At 30.8% G+C, this 7,739-nt stretch overlaps 1 long non-coding RNA gene across 1 annotated transcript; it reads left to right on the top strand.

Annotated features, from left to right (window-relative positions):
* The first annotated feature begins 1,276 nt into the window (after positions 1-1,276).
* Positions 1,277-6,532, top strand: LOC134715515 (uncharacterized). The gene is made up of 4 exons (XR_010106739.1): positions 1,277-1,345; positions 1,692-1,759; positions 3,337-3,401; positions 3,640-6,532. It is a non-coding gene; the product is annotated as an uncharacterized LOC134715515 (long non-coding RNA).
* The last annotated feature ends 1,207 nt before the right edge of the window (positions 6,533-7,739 follow it).

The following is a 7,739-nucleotide window of genomic DNA, read 5'->3' on the forward strand; positions in this document are numbered from 1 at the left end:
GGCAACACTCATTTTTGTTATTTTGCACAATAAAAACACAAAAAAAGATATTATCAAATTGATAATTGTTTTTCCGGTACATGATTAAAATTTAATGCCATGCAAAGTAAATCCTGTTAGAATTTTTACTTCAAGGGAGACTATTACAATAAACAGCAAGAATGTTTCTTTCAGTGGGAGATAACTCTCTATTACACAATCAGAATACAGAAAAGATTAATAAAAATTTAGGCTGGCCATTTGACAAATTTGTTAAATATATAATTTGTGGCAATTTTAATTTCTTTTTAGATTATAAAACAGTGCCAATGTTTTCATGAAGGGGAGTAAGACTTGTGGTATACTATATCTTAAATACAAGTACGTATATAATTCTTCTATTTAAACAAATTTTATCATCATCAGATAAGTTTACAGGAAAAAAATGTGCACCCAGTAGGCTTAAAGTTGTAAGAGGTCAAATGTTTTTTTGTTGTTGGCTAAAGGTTCTAAAATTTTGAATTGATCACACTGATGTCATTGAAAAGACTTATATGCAGGCTTTGGCTAAACCACAAAATGAAGTACCTACAAAATTACAATTGGTCACCAAATAAGACGCTGAACATGGCTCCAATGATGCAGATCAGTATATGAAGCTTGAAGGAATATATGTCTTTTTCATTTAAATTGACCAACAGCATTTTTATAATTATGATCTTATTGATAGTTTTAGTTTTTGTTTCAGAAAATGGCCAGTACCAAGTTTCAATCCAGATGGCAGATGAGTAGCAACTCCATGGAAGAAGTTTACTTAGATCTTCAACCAAGTCCGAGGCTTTGCCATGTCAGCAATCAAGCAGCAAGGATAGCAGCTGGAATGAAGATTAATTATCACATTGATCTTCAAACAAGTCTGAGGCTTAGTCATGAAAGAAATAATGCAAGTATATTTAAGCCAATTAGTTCTGTACATTATCAGGAAAATGGGATAAAGTCTATAAGGCAACGCTCATTTTTGTTATTTTGCACAATAAAAACACACTAAAAAAGATATTATCAAATTGATAATTGTTTTTCCGGTACATGATTAAAATTTAATGCCATGCAAAGTAAATCCTGTTAGAATTTTTACTTCAAGGGAGACTATTACAATAAACAGCAAGACTGTTTCTTTCAGTGGGAGATAACTCTCTATTACACAATCAGAATACAGAAAAGATTAATAAAAATTTAGGCTGGCAATTTGACACATTTGTTAAATATATAATTTGTGGCAATTTTAATTTCTTTTTAGATTATAAAACAGTGCCAATGTTTTCATGAAGGGGAGTAAGACTTGTGGTATACTATATCTTAAATACAAGTACGTATATAATTCTTCTATTTAAACAAATTTTATCATCATCATATAAGTTTACAGGGAAAAATGTGCACCCAGTAGGCTTAAAGTTGTAAGAGGTCAAATGTTTTTTGTTGTTGGCTAAAGGTTCTAAAATTTTGAATTGATCACACTGATGTCATTGAAAAGACTAATGTATGCAGGCTTTGGCTAAACCACGAAATGAAGTACCTACAAAATTACAATTGTTCCTCAATGAATTGATGCCCAAGAAAATAAAGAAATTTACAATCATATGCAATCCATATTTCAACACTGATTCTATTTATTTTGTAAGAACTTTTGATTGACTAAACATTTTTATTTTCAGGTTAGCAATTATTGCTGCTTTTACTTATGCGTAGAGTTTTAGAATGGTCATTGGAGCTGACTTTTAAGGTAAGAACTATTGCATAGATTTATAAACTTGTTAATTACAGATTTATATGTAAATGCCCTTTTGTTGAGCCTGTGACTTTTTATGACAAAAGCTAGACATGTGGGTTTCATAGAAGTCTAAGGGTAAAGTAGGATTGGCTGATTTTTTATTAGCATGACACAGGAAAGTCAAGGGTCTGGGATAAGACGGAAAGCCATCATACTTGGTCAAATTGTTTTCCATCATGTGAGGTTGACCATAATGTACCATCATTTTGATTTGACAATTTTTAAGGAAGTTATGGGAAGTCCATCACAATTTTAAATATTATGACCAAAAATCAACTTCTGAACACAACTGCTCTGATCGGGACTCTTTTACAGAAAACTTCTGTACGTAGATTGTTTTCCTGTCATGTATTAAAAATAAGGAGATGTGGTTAACTGCTAATGAGACAACTCATAATCCACCAATGAAGTGGATGGAAGCAATTATTGCCACATTGATGTGTTCTCTGCATCTTTTTTCACCTTGATATGTTATATATCACCTATTTCTATATAATGTACATAAGTATCCAACAGTGATTCCTTTTTTGTCGAGCCTTCGACTTTAGTCGAAAAAGCGAGACTAAACGATCCTACATTCCGTCGGCGTCATCGGCGGCTTCAACAAATATTCACTCTGTGGTTAAAGTTTTTGAAATTTTGATAACTTTCTTAAACTATACTGGATTTCTACCAAACTTTGACAGAAGCTTGTTTATGATCATAAGATAGTATCCAGACGTAAATTTTGTAAAAATAAAATTCCATTTTTTCCGTTTTTTACTATAAATGGACTTAGTTTTTTCTGCAGGGAAACAAAATATTCACTCTGTGGTAAAAGTTTTTAGAATTTTAATAACTTTCTCAAACTATCCAGGGTTTGTACCAAACTTGGACAGAAGCTTGTTTAAGATCAAAAGATAATATCCAGAAGTTAATTTTGCAAAAATAAAATTCCTTTTTTTCCGTATTTTACTTATAAATGGACTTAAATAGTTTTTTTCTGCGGGGAAATATTACATTCACTCTGTGGTTAAATTTTTAGAATTTTAATAACTTTCTTAAACTATCCTGGGTTTGTACCAAACTTGGACAGAAGCTTGTTTATGATCATTCATAAGATAGTATCCAGAAGTAAATTTTGTAAATAAATAAATCCATTTTTTCCATATTTTACTTTTAAATGGACTTAGTTTTTCTGCAGGGAACCATTACATTCACTCTGTGGTTAAAGTTTTTAAAATTTTGATAACTTTCTTAAACTATCCTGGGTTTGTACCAAACTTGGACAGAAGCTTATTTTTTATCATAAGATTGTATCCAGAAGTAAAGTTTGTAAAAAGATTACTCTGTTTATTCTGTAATTTACTTTTAAATGGACTTAGATTTTCTTACAATCATAAAATAGTAACAAGTGGAATATTTTTATTGATTTTTTTCATCATTGTTGTTGAGCCTGTGATTTACAGCAAAAATAGGCGAGACACTGGGTTCCGTGGAAGTCTTACGAATTTTTACTATTTTGAAAGACTAAGCATTTTATTTTTCAGGTTAGCATTACAGCTTGTCCCTACAGTTTGATGTTGGAAATGGCTATTAGAGTTGACTTTTAAAGGTAAAAAACTACTTTATAGATTAAAACATTTTCTTTTTTTAAATCATGTAAGTTCCTTCAATTTTTATAATCTTTTTACAATTTACTGTTCTCTGGAATGACATTTCAAGTTTTAGGAATTGAAAAATTATTATTTTGAAAGTTTCTCTGCTTTAATTGTTATTCTCAGTTTGCTATTTGTTGCCTATTTCAGTTCTTAGAATATCACAGAAAATTGAAAAGTGTATTTCTTTTCCAGATAATAATTACTGTGGCTGAAGGATATAATTGTGGGATTAATTCTCCATACTCCTTAGAGATGTTGTGAAGGTTCTTCACATGTTGACAGCTGGGGACTCTCTCTTCACAAGACATCAGATTTAAGATCCCCATTCTGACAGGACATTGCTGCTGATTTGTACATCCTGCACTACCAAACAGACGCCTTACTTTTGCAAAGATTTTACTACCAGTCTGAAGAAGACCAAGAGTGACCATATTTCCCTTTGGGGTCTTTCTAACTCTACCAAACAGTTTCCAATATGAACGGTTCATATAAATCTTGCATAAACAAGAGCAAGAATGTAGTTGATAAATTCTAAAATAATTAATGTAAAGATTCTCCATTTTCAACAAGAGTGGAAGTTTTAGTTCAAGGTTAATGTATTGTGTTTTGAATTTTCACCTAATTTCTTTTTCTCTCTTCCATTAAATGCTATGGATATTTGAAGTCCATGGTTCAAGTTTCTCAAACATCAATAACCATGTCAAACCTTCTTGGAATTTTGTGAATAATTAAAAGCAGAAGCATATTTTTATTCAAAGATAGTATCAAAAGCAAAACTTGGAATTCAATTTTTTGTATCTCACTTATAAATTGACTATAGTTTTTCCTGACAGTCTTAATTTACAAATTTTAGGCATCAATAGTGTCATGGCTTCATAGAATATTCTATAAAGCCTTAACATAAGAGAAAATACCAAAAGTCATATTTAAAAATGTTCAGTATTTTTCTGATAGATGAAATTAGTTTTGTTTTGCATTTATGATTTACATTTAGCCTTTGGTTATCTTCTTTAGGACACCAATAACAGCTTAAAAACCTCCTTGGAATGTTAACATACTTATCTTTATGATTAAGAAAAATTGTTTCATTTTCATTTCATCCTTCCATTTTTTTATTGGTAAATTTATTTGGGTTTTTACCACCAACTTTACACAACAGTAACACAGACAAATCTTTGGGGTTCTGCGTAATCCTTTCAAACGTTTTTTATTGCTGTTTCTACAAGTTGTGTAGTGTACATGTGTTTATTATTTCTACTTGTATCATATACATGTTTTTTTGATTGATGATTAAACTGTAGAACTATTGTAATTTGAGCAGTACCGGAGTAAATGAACTGTTTTACAAAGCATCCATAAAACTTTTCATGCATTCAGTTATGCCAAGTTAAAAAAAAAACCACAGAATATTGATGAAACATCCTACTTTCAGGGAATGTCAAATAATAGTTTCTGTAAAACAATAATGTGTGTACTGAGTGTACTTAATGAAATGTAAAATTTATTATTGAATTACAGACCACCTTAATTTATAGTTGTCCATATTTTGAGTTAGAACCGATAGACTTTTCTATCATTTTGATATAATTTGTCTCATAAGTAGTGCACTACACCTTAAAAAACTGTCAAAACAAGAATATTTTTTAGTATTTGTGTTTATTGTCTAAAAGAAATGCACTTTTAAATAACTGTTCTTTCGCCTAAGAGATGAGTTCAGTAAATGTAGATTCAGAAAATTCCCTGTTTCCTTTCATATGAAACTTTTTCTTCTTCTGTAAGATAGTAAGGGGTTCAAATATATGCCTGTTGAGAATAAAATTACAAATAGAGAGTGAAAGTAGTAAACTGAATTAAGAATGTTAAATAAAATATGTTTTTTCAAATTTGGATGACAATTAATTGCAATTATGTACCATTTCAACAATAGAAGTAGTATAGACTTGCAAATCCATACCATTACAAAACACTGGAAGTTGTATGGTTGTCTGAGCGAAGCCAATTGGAAGTATGTACCTCTTAGTGAAGCTAATTGGGAGCTCACCCTCTGTCTTGTTGCGAAGCTGATTGGAAGCAGTACATATATACCTCTGTCTGCAAAACCTAATTAGAAGCAGTACCCCTGGCAGAGTGGTCCCAATTAGAGGCATGTAACTCTGAGGGAAGCCAATTGGAAGCAGTACCTCTGCAAAATTTGATTCAAAATTATTCAACAAATTTTATTTAACATTGAAATAACTGTTCTTGGGCCTAAGAGATGAGTTCAGTAACTGTAGATTCAGCAAATTCCTTGATCAGTAAATGTAGATTCTTCAAATTCCAGGTTAAGCAGCTATGTACATAAAAGTTGAATTAGTTGAATTCCATCTTAAAGAATTCACTTAGTCTGTAAAACAATCTCTTTTCAAAGATGAGTGTACCCATTTCCTTTCATTTGAAACTTTTTCTTCTTCTGTAAGATAGTTAGTGGTTCAAATATATGCAAGTTGAGAATAAAATTACATATTTTTTCACTGAAAAATGAAAATAAAATTTGCATTAAAGTACACTGTCTGCAAAAATAGTTCAATGCTAGAGTCTCATGTAAACTTTTTTTATCATGTCAATTAAGCATAGAAATAACCAAAAAGAAACAAATTTCTCTTTCCAATAGCTTCTATATGCATTTTATATGTAAATATGTGCTACGGCCGAAATTGACCTCAACTTACAATTTTTTAGGAGCACCCCCTTAATTTTATTTAATGCATAAAATAACAAACCCTCTATTAATATACGGTGAAGGAATAGGATAAAGTCAACTCAGTTATCAGAATTTGTGATTATCTCCCCTCATTAAAAAGAACTTTTGCCAGTGTAGGAATTTTACTGGAAATATTTCTTTGTTAAGGAGGGCTTTCAATACAATTTGAAGTATTAATCTGAAATCTGAAAGCAGACATCTATTTGACATGGGGACATAATAACTTGCTGCCTTAACGTCAAGGGGAAAATCAAGCAAAATCTTGCTTTCTCCCAATCTCCTGGAATCCATCTTTCTAATTAGAATATTTTTTATATGAAATTAAGGAACTTCGCTTGCTTTGTCAGATTTTCAGAATTCTCTAGTTTTATTCATTTGAATTAATGTCTTAAATTTGTTTTTACATGTATAATTATAAGCCATCTGTAAGTCTCATTCAATTTTAATTATTTTTTAATAGTTTTTGAGAACTTAAACTTGTCAATGATAAAGCTATGATAAGTCAAGAGAGAATATTTTTCCCGCAAAAATTTCAATGATTTATCTCAGAAACAAGCACATTGACCTTTAAATTATTTTTGCTCTTTTGGTTCCTTTATAAATCACCTATCAATATAAACTAGTGTATTGAAAGTTCATTATTTTGAAACTGAGAAGCAAATTGCTTTCCCTTAAAATAAATAAAAATGCCCCATGTCCTCTGCAAATGGGAGAACTGTAAAGAAAGTCCTTATAAAATGATGAACAATTGATTCTTTGATCCAAAAAATTGAATATAAGAGGTATGGATATACAATAATCAACTAATGCAAAGGTTGTCTAATTTAATATGAAAGAAAACTTTTGGTTCGTACCGCACTGTCATCATGATTAAAACTACAGAAGAGTACAAAATTCCCAAGTGATAATGTGTTCTTCACAATTTGTCACCATAAGAAGAAATTACAAATAGAGAGTGAAAGAAGGTATGATGGTAAACTGGATTAAGAATGTTAAATAAAATATGTTTTTGCAAATTTGGACGACAATTAATTGCAATTATGTACCGTTTCAACAATAGAAGTAGTATAGACTTGCAAATCCATACCATTACATCACAGGAAGTAGTATGGTTGTCTGAGCGAAGCCAATTGGAAGCATGTACCTCTTAGTGAAGCTAATTGGGAGCACACCCTCTGTCTTGTTGCGAAGCTGATTGGAAGCAGTACATATACACCTCTGTCTGCAAAACCTAGTTAGAAGCAGTACCCCAGGCAGAGAGGTCCCAATAAGAAGTATGTAACTCTGAGGGAAGCCAATTGGAAGCATGTACCTCTGCAAAATTTGATTAAAAATTATTCAACAAATTTTATTTAACATTCTTTTGAAGTTTACTTTCATACCAGGTCTCATTTTCTATTTATAATTACTCCCCTTTTTGACATTGTGACATGCAAATTATCACTTCACTATTCAGTAGATCATTCTAATAAATTACTACAACACATGCACCCTCGAGCATTGTTATAAGGGATAAATATTTGATTAATTTTGGTTTATGCACCTTTAAACA

Source organism: Mytilus trossulus, chromosome 4 (assembly GCF_036588685.1).
Source record: "Mytilus trossulus isolate FHL-02 chromosome 4, PNRI_Mtr1.1.1.hap1, whole genome shotgun sequence".
NCBI classification, from domain to species: Eukaryota; Metazoa; Mollusca; class Bivalvia; order Mytilida; family Mytilidae; genus Mytilus; species Mytilus trossulus.